Source organism: Opisthocomus hoazin, chromosome 6 (genome assembly GCF_030867145.1).
Source record: "Opisthocomus hoazin isolate bOpiHoa1 chromosome 6, bOpiHoa1.hap1, whole genome shotgun sequence".
Lineage (NCBI taxonomy): Eukaryota > Metazoa > Chordata > Aves > Opisthocomiformes > Opisthocomidae > Opisthocomus > Opisthocomus hoazin.
The window spans coordinates 60,579,602-60,594,373 of record NC_134419.1 but is presented as its reverse complement, the minus strand read 5'-3'; positions in this window follow the sequence as shown (position 1 = coordinate 60,594,373).

The following is a 14,772-nucleotide window of genomic DNA, read 5'->3' as shown; positions in this document are numbered from 1 at the left end:
GGGTGCCGGCTCCGAGGGGTGCAGCAGACGTTCGGAACGGGCCCGGTTCCCTGCAGCAGAAGGCACTGTCTTACGCTGTCTGGTTGGAAGGGTTGCTCAAGCCTGCGACCCGCACGTCGTAGCTGTATCCAGTCGCTCCCTGTGTGTTTTCCTGCCAGTTTTCAGCGGTTTGCAATGCCGGCAATCTGGCCTCCGCCACAGAGTTACAAACAACGTGATGGTGTCTGTTACCGATACATGTTTCAATCTTTCGCGTTTTGACGTGATGCTGTTGCCTTGGGAAGGCCATGTTTGCAATTGAGCTGGCATTTTCGTTTTAAACACCATTTTTCAGTGGTTTATGACTAAGATTTTCAGAAGGCCTTCAGATCTGCTGCTGGTGTGGCTCTTAGCTGCCATACTGATAAGCTAGGTTCATAACATCATCAAAAAATAGCTGCTGTTTTAAATATTTCAGGCTTTTTAACCACTTCCGGATACAATGAAATGTACTGCTGACACGATTTTTAGAGATGCTGCCTTTGGAGCATCCTTCAACAACCAGCTCTGCCTTCCCAGTGGCAGTATGGAGTACGACGGACAAGAGACACTTCTCTTGGTGGCAGTGCCCATGTTACGCGTCTGTAGTTCCTACTGGGCAAACCCAAACCAGTGTGTACCCAAGGCTGCTAATTTTAGTGGAAATTTGCGTGCGGGTAGGGGTGGAGTAGGGACTGCAAGCCGTGTTGTCCGGATCTGGATGGCTGCTGCAGCAGAAAGCTCAGTAGAGCTGTTTCTGAATTCATTACCTGAGGGATTGTGGTTTGTCCCAGATACACAACCTGCCATGGCTGGGCCCTCAGCAGGCATCGCTCAGCGTTGAACAGCACCTCGGTGTGCTGCTTGCCCTAATCATCCTGTACCTTCCGCTAAAGCAGCTCATGCCTGTGCGACGCGTGTGGTTTGCGCTCTTCCCCCGCCCGGAGGTGTGATGACTGCATGTGTATCTCCATTTTGCGGTGGAGTGTTTTTGGTAGGGAGCTTTGAGAGACCTTTCAGAAGCCGCCATGTTCTTGTCAAAACAGTAGTGTCTGCGTGTGACTTGGAGTCATACCGCATGTAGTTAATAACTGTAGCTCTTTGGGGTTTTTTGTATATACAATAGATACAAACCAAAAGGCAGCAAGGTGTTTGGAGGATTTTGTTGTTGTTTGACTATCCTGAATTGGTACTGCTGGGCACCGTAAGGCCAGTGTTTTCATCTTTGCACTGATTCTTGGGTTGCAGCAGCTTTTTTGGGCTGGTAAAGTGGCAGCCTTGACCATTTTCTGTATTCACCCTTCATCTAAAGCTTCATTCAGGTGTCAGCTGAAGAGGCCTCAGCAGTACAAGACGCTGCACTATTTTTCTTACCAGCAGATGGCCTTGCACCTTGCCTAACGTGCGAGGAGGGATCAGGCTGTGGCGGGATCAAACTGCAGCAGCAGGAACACCCAGGAGACTGACTTTTTAGTTCCTGTGCGATTCCACCTTTAAAAAAGTAAGGTTTTTGAATTAGAGTGAAGTTTTTGATTTATTTACTGTGCGGTTTTGATTTTTGCATTGTTTTGTTTTTTTTCTTCGTATTGTAGTTCTATGTCCAGGTGTGTGCACTGGTTGCAGGAAATTCTGTTCAAGATAGCTGCAAAAGCACCGGAGGAATAATTTTGGACACACACGACCACAGATTTGAGAGTGGCTGAGTTGGAATCTGTGTTCATGCCTTAACTGGCATCAAACCTTTTCTTCCCTCTCCAGAAGTCTGTTTGCACCTAGAGAAACTGACTCCATCAGGGTATTATGACCTTATGAATTGCAAAGTTTTTTAGAAGGCTGACTTAATTAGTCTCTCCAGGTGAAGTAAAAATTTGTCAAGGTGAAATAAAACATGACTGAGGGCCCAAAGGCCAGTGCATTGTATTGGTCTCACCTCAAAACATTGAATCATATTTATATTCCAGAGGGAAAATAACAGGGTAGGGGGAAAGCATAAGATCTGACTTGCTTTCTGCTGCTTCTTTCTTTGTTAAATTGTTACAGATTTTTTAAAATTTAAATATACTGTTGTTTTAAATAGTTGGTATAGATTTGTTTTGTCATAATGGTAATTGTGTAGCAGTTCTTTTGTACTAAGACTGGGAAATTAAATTAATTAACCAAAGTAGTTCCATCAAACTTAAATTCTCCTTTGACCTACAATACCCATTAGAAGATCATTGTTGCATGGAAGACTTACATGGCATACCTGAATATAATAAATTTAGGAGCTGTTGAATTTGAGAAGAGTTATGAACTCCTTACTACGATTGTCTTCCTGTTCGGTTAGCATTTTCTTGTCTTGTATATGTTGACTTATTCCCCTGTCTTACTAGATAGTAAGTATGCCTTAAAATGTGGGTTAGGGGACATAACTGTTGTATTTGAATGTCTTATTTTGACTGGAAAGGGAGGAAAGTAGGAGACAATAAAGAATATATGTTTTGGAGATATTAAAATGAAACACTGTGTTACGTGATTCATGTTTTTTAAATAACGTGAAGTATAAGTGGAAGGGGGATAAAGCTCAAACACTTAAAAACTGGGCCCAAAGTAGCATCATTTTGTTTCATTTTCTGTGGGTTTTTTTTTTATTTATTTTGCTTTTCTGTTTTGCCTCTCCCCTCCCTCACGCATGTTCAGAACAACCTAGTTTTGACTTTTGGTTCAAGTACTAGACTGACTAATCCATTACTCACGCAGCTCTATTGCATCTCCTTCATCCTTGGTTCAAACCTGTTCTGTTCTGTGACTCTCCTCGGAAGCGTCAGATAACCCTCTTGGGAAATGATCAGAGTGGCATCAGTCCTTAAATCATCAGCTCTTACTGAGGACAGTTTTACAGTGGGATGCTTTGCCCTTGGTTTTCCAAATCTTCCATGAAACATGAACATGGTGACCTCACGCCACCCACCAGCTGCACCCTTTGCTCTATGGTGTTGTGGACCAGAAATGATCTGTAACCGCTGTAAATACTGGCTGTTTTGTTGCACTGTGATATGGCCAGGTTCTGACAATTTGAGGTTACCCTTCTCCCTTTGTAAGGTACTAGTTATAGTCACTTAGGGGTTGGTGGCATAATGAAAAGTTCTTGGTCAGATGTTGTGCTGGCAAAGCAGTGTACTGGCCCGAACACTCTGTTCTGCAGGTAGAGAAGCTGATAGACAGCACAGAAGGGGGAACGCAGTGTGTAATCAGAGAGGTTTTTGAACACCCTGTGGTTTTTTTGTAACGGTGCTGCACGGTGTTACATCAGATCAGATCAGGGAGTTCTGGCACGCAGCATGTTATTAGAGGTAAGGGTGATCTGATACACAGGCCGGTGGAGCCATAGACGCTAGCTAGCATTTATCTAAAAACGCCCACACTAGCAACAAAACAGAGTGGAAACACAACAAAACAGAGTGGAACAAAAGAGTGGAAACTGAAACTCACAGGAAGTCACTTGTCCCCTCCAGCAGTTCTCCTCTGGGGTAGGTGATAAAGGAGAATTGGGAATAGTTCCTGTCACTCTAGAAGAAAGCTGACAAACGAGTGTCTTTTCTCTTGTAATTCAACTTCTTGACACAAGCCTGGATCCATGCTCTTGTTCCACAGACCCAGTTTGATGACGTCAATGCATTCTTCGCAGCAGGGGAAAAGAAAATATCATTTTTCAAACAAACTGAGCATTTCCTTAGACTGGGAAAGCAAATTGGCTGGATGCCCAGTGGCTCCTACAGCCAATCATTATAACCTTACCATAAATGTAGATGTGTTTCTATCTTAGGGTTGATTATTGACCTTATTTTAGCCGTGGGACCATCCTGTCCCAGTCCTCTGTGTGTGCACACTATCAGTAAGTGCTGAGGTCCTGAATGCTATATTATTTAGCAAATATTTTGCACATCACATGGACTCACTTAAAATTTCACTATGTGAATTGATTTAATGTAAATGCATCTTTTTGAAATGCTTTGTAGAGCTCCTTCTACATTCAGAACTTACAGCAGGCAGCTTAGGTTCAGCGGTTGGCTGGTGCTCTTTTTTTCAGGCTAATTGCTCTTAGTTGTTTGTGGAGGATGGTATTACTAGAATTAAGATTATGCTTTGTATTGGCAAAGCTTGGTGTACAGCAAATGCTGTCAATTGTGTAACAGATGAACTGTAAAAGCTGTTGAGATAATGTGCTAGGGAGGCTGGATGTTCTCCTGAGGTGAGTGAGGAAGTGTTCAAACCCTTTCCCTTCGGGCACTGCCTGGACAAAGCACGGCTGATTTAGTCTGTGAGTTAAACCCAAGTCAGTGGGTTTAGTCTTCATACTGAAGTTGAGAGAGGAAAGATCTGTAAGAGATCTGTAAGAGAAATGTCCGGAGTTACAAGGTAAGTGTGAGTAAATGGAGGTCTTTAGTTCTGCAATTAACCTTTTATCTGAAGATGGCAGTAACAGGCACAACAGATGGCTTTATTTCCGATGTTGAGTAAGTGACACCCCTTCAAGGAAAAAAGTTTTCATCACTTTAAAGTTAACTAAGACAATTTTTATTAAAGGTGGTGGTAGGGAGGAGAAGCTAAAGGAAACTTTTTAAAAGATCTTAGTATACTGTAGTTGATCAGAATTTCTGGAACTGTAAGAAACATGATGTCTTTTGGGATTTAGTTCCACCAGTTTGCTTTGCTCTGCCATGCTCTCTTTCTGGGATATCATCTAACAAGTGGGACTAGCATGCTTAGATAAAGCAATGCCTCGTGGCTGAGACTCCAAACTCAGGTTTTTTTGGATATCGCTTAAGCTTTGAAATCCTTTGGAGGGGGGAGGGACAGCGTGTGAAAAGTTTTATCCCTCCCACTAACGTCTCAGATGCAGTTCGGCATCCTCTGCAACATCAAACGTTGCTCAGAGCAAGAACAGGATGCAGTGATCTCACTCTGAATGTTTGTCTCCTGGGCACTGCTGCGTGCGTTTAACCAGGGTTTGTGCTTCAGGTACATGACCGAGACCTAAATTCTGGTAGAGAGGGGCTGTTGTGGTAGGAGCAAGGTTTGGAGGTGGTGAGGCTGTCACAGTTCCCTGCCTTCACCTACTCACCCACTTCTACCACACGTCTGCACAAACAGACCAGAGGCCTGGGTAGCTCGTGCAGCTACCGGAGTGAGTCATATCTTCACTGTTCAGCTGCACAGCCTGCTGCATAGTCAAGCTTTTATGAGCATGAAGCAAATGCAATGAATACGTAGGACAGATTGATTTATATTTCTATCAAAAAGCAGTTGATTGTTTTTTGTCAGTGGTTCTCATCAGCAATTAAATGATGGACTTAGAAAGCTGTGGATCTCCAGGAGTGGAGTCATATCAGGAAGGAATACACTAATATTTGCTGTCTGAAGCAGTCTGCTAAGTTCCCAGACAAGACGTTAGCGGTGTTTTTCAGCTGAGTAATTTCTGAAATACTTCTTTGGAGCCAAGTATTTTAGAAGAGGCGTCCTTTCCACACTGCACGGTAGCTGCCTCTGCTGCTGTTAGCCAGCTCACACAGGAGCCAGGCACGGGAGACCGGATGGGGACCACAGAGGGATGAACCGCAGAATGTGTGTTTCTGGTTCCTTGGGATGGGCAGGAGAGTCTGGTGCCAGCACAGGCCACACCTTTAACAGCCACAGGTTTCCCATGCATTTCCCCCAGCTCGGGGGTGCTCAGAAACCCCTGTCTGAGGGTAGCCTGCTGAGAGGAGAGCAGTTCCTCAGTGTGAGAAATGAAGAGGGACTCATCCCTTTGCTGTAATAGTGTAAGGAAATGGTCATACCTTCCTGAAATAGAGGTGTTGTACCGGATTCTCAGCTCTCATTGAACCATGTCAGTGAGCCATGAGTTTACTTCGAGATCAGTGGTAACTTTGCTGTTGTCTTGAGTGAAGGTAAGGTCTCACTGCATATGCGCAAGGTGGATGTAAAGATACGTTAGATCAGTAAGTGGGGACTTCCCTCCCTGCGGGAGGCAGAGCTGGCCGCCAGCCCCTTCTCTGTCAGCCCCCGAAGGGGCAGCCCGGTCTGCCCTGCGCTAGCCGTGTAGCAGAGACCGAAGCATCTCGGCTTGGAGCAGTGAAGGGCTGTCGCTGTGTGGAGCTTGTTCCTTGCTCTCCCAGCTACTGTTCCACTATTCCTGAATGACCCGGTACAAACCTCATGTTTTCTTTTCAGAGGGCCTACATGAAAAACAGGATCTGACAAGAAAAAATCTGCAGAAGAGTAATTATAAATCATTAAAATCAAGGTAATAGGGAAGGTTTAGCTCTCATGAAAACAGTAGCTTATATTGTGTAAACAGAAAAAAAGAAGACAGAGGTTAGCCCTTTTTCCCAAATGTGGTTGTCCCCTGTTCCGCCCAGCCCGTTTTTCTGAGGCCTGGCCATTTGCAGTGCAAGTGGCACTGAGTTTTTAATGCTATGAAATACTACTATAGCAACACTGTTTTATTTAAATATGATTCAGAAAGGGAGACATGTTTATGCTGAAGACCTGCTAATTGCGTAATTTTCTCCTTTTATTAAACAACATGTTCATGCTATGTTACACAGACTAATCAGAGTGCAGAGGAAAGATTTATATTATGTTGAAGGGGTTTGAGCACTTGAGCTTGTAAGTGAATTACCAGAGACAACTAAATACAATGCAGTAAGTAACAGGCTCTAGTTAGGAAGCTGAAACAGTTGTGTGTAGTTAAGGTATCCTGATGTGGAAACTGTCCAGGCATTTGCAAGATCCTTGGGCAACAGTGTTTTGCAGCAGTGAAAGGAGTTACTATGTCTATTCAAGGAACTGAAAGAAAGAGAAACCTGGCAAGTGCCTACAGGAGTGACAACATGGTAGAAACCGTAATTCTGAGACAGAGATATACAAACCCTTGTCTTTTATTTTAGTGCTGTTACTGACTCACAAGAAGAACAGAACATGAATCATCAGGATTTGGTATTTGTTGCCTGTAGGTACCCAGAATATTCTCGAAGTCCTGAAAAATGCAGTGAAACCAGGCAGATGTTAGCCTTCCATCTATGGAATGGTGAGCTGTGTGCGGTGAGAGCTGTAGCCCTCCTGGTCCCTATGGGCACACTATATGTGTGTATGCAATACAGAACAGTATCTGTGATCTTATTCTGGTTAAGAAATGGAATAAAAAGCAGCTGAGGTTGGAAAAGTCTCCAGCTGGGCTATAGACAGATTAGACCCGAGTCCCGAGTTTTCATCCCCTGTGAGGCCAGCAGTAGTCTTGCCATTGATTCCCATGGAACAATTGGTGTTGAAATGGGCTGGAATGAGAAAAATCTTTGCAGACTTCTGTGGATTTCCTTATTTCTGAAGGGTGGTTATGTTTGTGTCAGAAATATGTGTCTAAGTCAATCTTACAGTCATGAAAGAAAAAGAAAAAAATATTATTCGTTGGTGTGATAGAGAATTTGAGCAAACAGTTAACAATGGGCATGTAAAACACATTTAGTGGAAGAGAAAGAAACGCCCCCATGTTTGACTGGAAAATGCTGACACACTTTGAGAAAAGCAGCCAGATAATTAAATAAAAATAGCATGTAATCTTGTACTTTTCCATAGTTCTTATGGCTGTGTGTAAGAAAGAGGAAGAAGAAACTACCTTATGTAACTAAGACGCATCTGCAAAGCAAAGGCGAAAAACCTGCCTACTTCCATCTTCTTGTGAGACTTGAGCATTGTTTGGGGAGAGGCCTCTGAACTGAATGTGCTAGAGCAAGAGTAATAGCTGTGTGCTAAGTTCCTCCTGGCTAAGTGACCAACCATCATCAGCTGCCAGTCGCCTGGAGCACCACAGTAGATAACAGGAGGGTCTCCCAGGCCCAGGCAGCAGCCAGGATGAGTGCAGGAAGGTGTGACGCAGGCAGGCTGACACTGCACGCAGGGCAGAGGAGAGCACCAGTGGAATCCTGTCCTTCCTGCAGCCTTTGGTGAGTTAGGCCTCAGGTTGCTGGGTGCATTTGTCTGCATCTTGTTTTCGTCAACCAAAACAACATTCAGCAAAAGTGCGATGGGAGGGTTGCACAGGTGAGAGATGCAATGAGTTTTATCAAGGCTTCGTATTATAAACAGGATTCTGCTGGGGTGGACTCTGTTTTATCCTACATCTATAATGTAGAATGTGGCAACTTATAAACACACACACACATACACACACTTTATCTGTGACATTTGTCTGTAGCTTCTGTTATTGTTCAGAGCACTGATAAAGGCGTTAAGGTGCATAGGCAATGATGGGTTGGGAAGGTCCCACAGAATCGCACCCACTCAGCAGTGATTTCCCTGTGCTGATGTGCTGTGAGACTTCAACTAGACAGTTCTCATGGTACTCTGCATAGGTCGATTCTGCATTTGACTTATTTTTAATTATTTCATGTTTTAGAAAGTAAAAAAATTTTGACAAGTCATTTTTATAAAGCCTTATTAATCAGAATTTGTTATATTACCTCTTTTTTTTATTTTTTATTATTTGGCTTCTAAATTGGCAGCTGTGATGGTTTGACTTAGAGTGGTGTGTTCATCTGGCGAGTCTGTAATTAGCTACTTCTTGCCATTATGTGCTTGGCATTTTTGTTAAATTGCCTTTCTTCCTGTTTTGGGGAAACCCCTTAAGCGCTTTTAAGGACTAATGAAAATAAGTGTTAAATGTTCTGGAGACACTTTGGCCTGTTCCCTGGAACACCAGGATGGATGCAGGCTATCCAAACCTGCTGCACTGTGCATGCCCAAATTTACTGCTGGCCCTTTTCATACCCGCCTGCAATGGTGTTGGAACAGAAAGACCCAAACTGTTTTGCAATCCTTTGAATTGACATCTGACTTTTTCCTGGTACAGAAAATGCACATATATTTAACATGTTTGCACTTGCCACACTTTTTTTGACAACTCCATATAACAGCATAGATTTCCATATAATACACGCCAATTACAAAAGTACATTTCCTTTTTATCTTAAGGTATTTTTTAAAGTAGATGTTCACTTTAGTCACACAGGTTGTACATTTCCCCATGTATTTTTTGTACATTCTTCAGTTTATTGCCATATAATGCTTATATGGTGATACAGTGGTTCACACGGAGGTTTAAAAAAAGAGTTCAGCTGTGCTGTTAGCAGTTGTTTGTTTAGGGGTTGCGCTGAGTGGTTCATACTCCAGAGGGTGAGGAAGTTGCAGCAGTGTCAGGTCTCCTTGTCCTGCCCAGCAGCAATGCTGGACTGCTCCAAAAGCGCTGAGCCCAGGTGCCAGGGAAAGGGGATGGAGACCAGGGCTGGGCCATCTGGAGAGGTAGGTACCTTCTTGTTGACGTTTGTGTGAGAGGGACTCCACAGGCTATCATCATTCAGAGCCCATGGGCAAAGAAGCTGTGTCAGTTGCAAGAAGTGAAACTCCGGCACTATGGAAAACTATTAAACTCGGTAGTGAAAGACATTGCCCTGTGGAAGTCCTTTTCCTTGCTGTTTGCTGGAGAGCCAGCCAAATTGGCTGGTACAGGCACTTGAGTTTCTGAAGCCGTGTGATGTAATTAGGCATGCAGAGTCCACAGGTTTAATCTGTAAGTAGTAGCCCTATGAAACCTGCTTCCAGGAAATGTCTCTGATGGGAATGATCTGATTTCTCCTAATGTGCAAGCTCACCTTGAAACCTTTCTTTTGGTGAGATAATAACAGGGCAACCACTTCCAAAAGTGTGGTGGGAACTCGGCCTCTTTGTTGCTGTCAGTCTGGGGAGCTTGGAAGTTGTTGTGGAGGAAGGACCTCTGTGCTCTCCCTGCCCCCCGCACAGGCTGCGTAGGTCTGACTGCCTGAGGAGTACAGGGCTTGTTTCTCACAGTGGTGGGAAGATTTCATTTGCATTTTTGCAAGTTTAGATAGCATGTTAGTAGAGAGGTTCTGGTAATTATATGGGGGAATCTGTTCTTAGCTCTTAGGAGACATGCCAATGTAACATAACCTCGAAGCCTTGTCTATAACGTCATTTAGGACAGATGTGTCTGCATGAACCGTGGCAAGCTACTGAGGTGCTGCTAACAGTTTATACAGAGTGGGACAGAGCTCAGTCTTGGCCAGTGGCCTGAGGGCCTATCCAGTATCTCTGGTGGATTTGCAGCTCTTGGTATAAAGACAGTGTTACTTTGATTATGCTTCTGATATATTTGATGTTTTCTTTCTAACATTAGGCATGTCTACACCAGCTGGGGTGTGAGCTATGGGTGCTGCCTTGCAGATAAAATATAGAGCTTCTTTCCACAAAAAATCATGGAGGGCACTCTATCTCTAAAACTACGTGTTTAAATTAGGCAAAATAATGGAGGAAAAATCTGTCAACTTCTATTATGCATAAAGATATAGGTGCAAACTCCTGTCTCAAGAAATCCTTATGCTGCATATAAAGAAGCAGAAAGGACAGAGGAAGAAAATTATTACTGTAGGTGTCCCATTTCTTTCCTTAGCATCTGCTATCAGGAAATCTCAGAGACAGGATACTGAGCTAGATGGGTATCAGCCTCGCCCAGCAGGGCTCATTCTTACGTTCTGTTTATTTACGTAAGAAGGATGGGGAGGGAGCCATTAGCTCATTTTTAGTTTGAATATGTTCCTTTGGTTTTGAATGATGGATAATTTTACCTAACATTACTGTGCAGAAAGATACCTTGTCAAGAAGATGAAGGAAGATTGTGGAGTAACTTGCTTCATGACCCTACTCAGGAGGCTCAGGAGGAAAGCACTGTATCCTCTAGCTCTTGAACAGCACCGGCAAAACTATTTTCCAGACTTTGTAAGTTGAAAACTGCCATATTTGAGAGTGATTAGAGCTGCTTTGTCTTAGTTGTTAGAGAGAGACCAGTGCAAGAGCCTGACAATCATGGAGAAAGCTAGTCTGTGTGTCTGATATCTTATGGTTTATCTGACACTGTACAGACGCATACAGTGTGACAGCTGCAATGAGTCAGGTTATTAGAGGGACTTTCTGCTCCCTAAAGCTTATTTATTTCTGTCTTTCTCAAAACAGGGGGTTGGGGAAGTGTAAAGCCTATCAATGAGATAGAGGAGAGGGCCTGAAGCCAGACAAACCAAAACATTTAGAGATTCTGCTAATGCTACGAAGATGAAAGGAATCCCCAAATAAAAAGGAGCCAGAGACATATTTAGCCGAGCCTCATTCCTAAACAGCCGATTGGATGTAGGCAGGAAGGTCTCCACACACATCTCAGAAGTTGTTTTCCCATATAAAGTCATGGCTTGTAATGTTATGAGCAAGTGGGTTACTTTTATTCCCATATTTCTGTAGCGGCTGGGATAAGACTGCAGCTTCTGTCCTCCTTTACCGAAAAAGTATGGCGTCTACGAACTGGTGTGTGGCATCTGAGATGGCATTCTCCAGGCCAGCTGAAGCCCATTTCCTAGGCGTGGTGGCTATACAGCTCCTGGTGCTGTGGAGTCCTGAGCACATTTTGTGTCCCTAAGACAGTCTGCACGAGTTACTGAAAACCAAAGAACTTAAGGAACATGTAGCTCAGAGTTGCCACTGATGTCCTGAAAGATGGTTGAAGTCAACAGGAAATTTCCCAGCGTGCATGGAAGCTGCTTTTCTAGTATCACTATAAAGAGATCGGGGAAAAGGGTATGAAAGAAAGAGGCAAAATTATTTTCCTGCTTATTTTCCTTTCTGTGATCATACTCCAGACATGCTCCTCTGATGGAGACTGCACAAGGTTTAGCATGGGCAAATAGAGAAATTCTCAGGGGAAACCAAATAAAAGCCATAGGTTTTGGCTATGGGTACAAAGAAAGCACTAGGCCCTCAGAGTATAGACACACCGGGCAAATTGTGCTGTGGCGGTGTCTATACAAAGGAGTGGGAGAAGTACTGAAAGACAGGCAGCAGAAAGTGGTGACAGAGTGGCCTCCAGAGGGGAAGCTAAATTACTTTCTGGAATGGAGTTGTGTTATTTTTCTTGCAAAAAATTATATATATAGTTGGGCTGAGCTGGTATGTGTCCATAGCTACAGAGGAGGCTTCAGAGGTTTGATCCCCTGCATTTAGATTTTGTTCTCAGAGCACTTGTTCTGTTCAGTTCTCTTTAGGTTCTTATTCCAGTCTTATGCCAAGCACTTTCTCCGCTTCCCCCCTACCCCTCTGGCAATGAACTATGTTGCTGAGAAGAAAGGTGTAAACTACTAATGTCATTTTTTCCCATATGTTTTCATCTGTAGTAATATCTGTGTGATCATAACTCGAGCATGGAATCACTGAAAAGAAATACGTATATTCTATAATGTCCCTTGAGCCAGACTGACCTAATTTCCTTGCATAGTTCACCTGTTTGCCTGCCTTCCTTCCTGCCCCAGGACCTTCCATAACGGAACGCCCCAGAGACGGGCTGCCTGCTGAGCTCTCCGTTGTGTGCCAGAGGCACGGTTGTATGGCATCTCTACATTTTTCCTGTGCTCTTCCTGTGTACCCATCTGGGCTTACTTCTCCCTTCTAGTTTGCATAGCCCTGTCTCTAACAAATGTCCTTCATATGGTAAATCCCTCCAAACAACTGGTATTTCCTCTTCATCGCCATGTCAACAGCTATCTGCTCACAGTGAGACTCTGCGTCAGCCATATCTTTTTCATGAGCACCCTGAAAGCTGAGATTCTGACATCTTTGGTGCCCATGACAGGCAAGGTTACGTGTGATTCCCACCCAAATAACCATCCCTCATAGCACCCAAGGGGCTGCTGCTGCCATCATTGCCAGCACTGGTAATTGTGGTATACACCAGGAGAAGTTTACAGGAATTGAGATGGAACTTAACAGAGATACAAAGGTGTCTGTGGTATCTGCATGGCCACTGCCTCCTATAATATCCACAGAGGCTGCTTGTAGAAAACTGTCGCTGGTATTTCTAGCCATGCAGATGTGCAGTGTGAATGGTTTACCCATTCCACTGAAGGGCTGTTTACTTGGCTCTGCAATGCCATATATGCTGTATCTGCTAGAGCATCATCACTAGTAAGATTTTTTGGGAGCGTGAACCTCTTCTCAGTAAGTTGAAGAGTTTGGATCCTTTTATAGGTTTATCCCAGCCCTGGTATTTCCAAGGAGAAGTAATAGATGATGTTTGTGAAAACCTTGGGTTATGTTTCCTCCAGTCTAGGAGGCAATTGATGTTTGTATCAAAATCAGACATGATCCTGCAGTGGAGGGTTCTGCTGTGTGAAATTCTCCTTCCCCTTGACCTGAGTTCCCTGTTCTAATACCATACGTTCTATGCGAGGGAGGTATTTTTTCTCAGCTCTGTTTTTGATTGTTGTTTTAAAACAAGGAATTTGGTTTTGGCTGTCCTTTGAGAGTCAGCTGGAGATATGCAAAAAATGATCTGTTTGTATCCTTTGTTGTAGGTTGCTTACCTTGGTGGGTATCTTTTCTGTTTTTTTTGTTTTCTTTGTTTTTTTTGTTTTTTTTAAATATCTCTTATCTTTTGCCCCAATGCTAGAAGTGAAATAATAGATTTCTTTTTAATGGCTCATGTTCCAACACTTGTTAGCTTCTGTTTCTGACCCTCAAAGGCAGTTACATTCCTTAAAAGTTCCTTTCCTTAAAAGTTAAATTCCTTTTGGCCTTCATTCCATAATTCTGCCTGTCTGCTGTCCCTACTTGTGGCCTAATCCTTAAATCTCTGCATCAGAAAAACTCCCACTGCTGTTGTATGGGAGATTTTCTTTCATTAAGACTACTCAGGCACCAAACACTCTGTAAGCAAATACATGATGCCCTTCTCCACTGTAACAAGACTCAAAAGGCAAGAATCTTGCTTGGATTCTCACATCTTCTTGGCTTGTGTGCATAAAGCAGTTCTGAATTTGTAATGATTTAGTATAGGAGTTTAGAGATGCTGATTTCTGGTCTTTAGTACAAACTTAATGACAAAGTATTGTTGGCTATGAAAGGGCTGCTTTGCTGTCTAGAGAACAGCTGGCTACAGCTGTAAAAATCCTGTCCTGTGCTGAAAATAACTTGTACAGTGAGAACCCTTGCTTTATTTGCTAAAAATATGTTCAATGGAAAAGCTAGATGGGGGTTGCAAACTTCAACAACTTTATTAAGAGTAATTTGAAATAGGCCATCGGTTGAATAGCACTAGGGTGAAGCTGGCCCACAGGTCCTAGGGTTCTGAAAATAAGCTAACACAGAAACAGAATGGATTCTAACCCATTGCAGTCCAAAGGGGATCATAACATTCTTCTAACAGAACATTTTCACAACCTTCAAGGCCTTCACTGCGAACCCTATAAAACAACAGGTATTTTTTTCACTATGCTTAAGCCTATGGGCAACATTTGTTATACCAGCAAAATGCCAAACTTTTAAAGAGACTTTGTAGCAAAATTCAGCAGCTGTTTAGCTTGGCAGAAATATTTTCATTGTTTTTGTCAAAATCTTTAATGAAAGCAAAGTGTTTATTTTAAAACACCTTCCCTATTATAAATGACTGCTCTTCCAATTTATCTCTCTGCCCCTTGGATGTTACTATGGAGGCCTGGACCTCTCTTGTTTGAACACACGCTCCTCCTGCCAGAGGGTATCTATTGTGGGCACACTCTGTCTCTCTGTATTTTAGCAACTCTCCTGAAGTTTTAAAGTGTTTATCTTACACAGCTGAAAGTCTCCTCGTGTTTCATGAGCTCTACACTGGAATGCAGTGGAAAA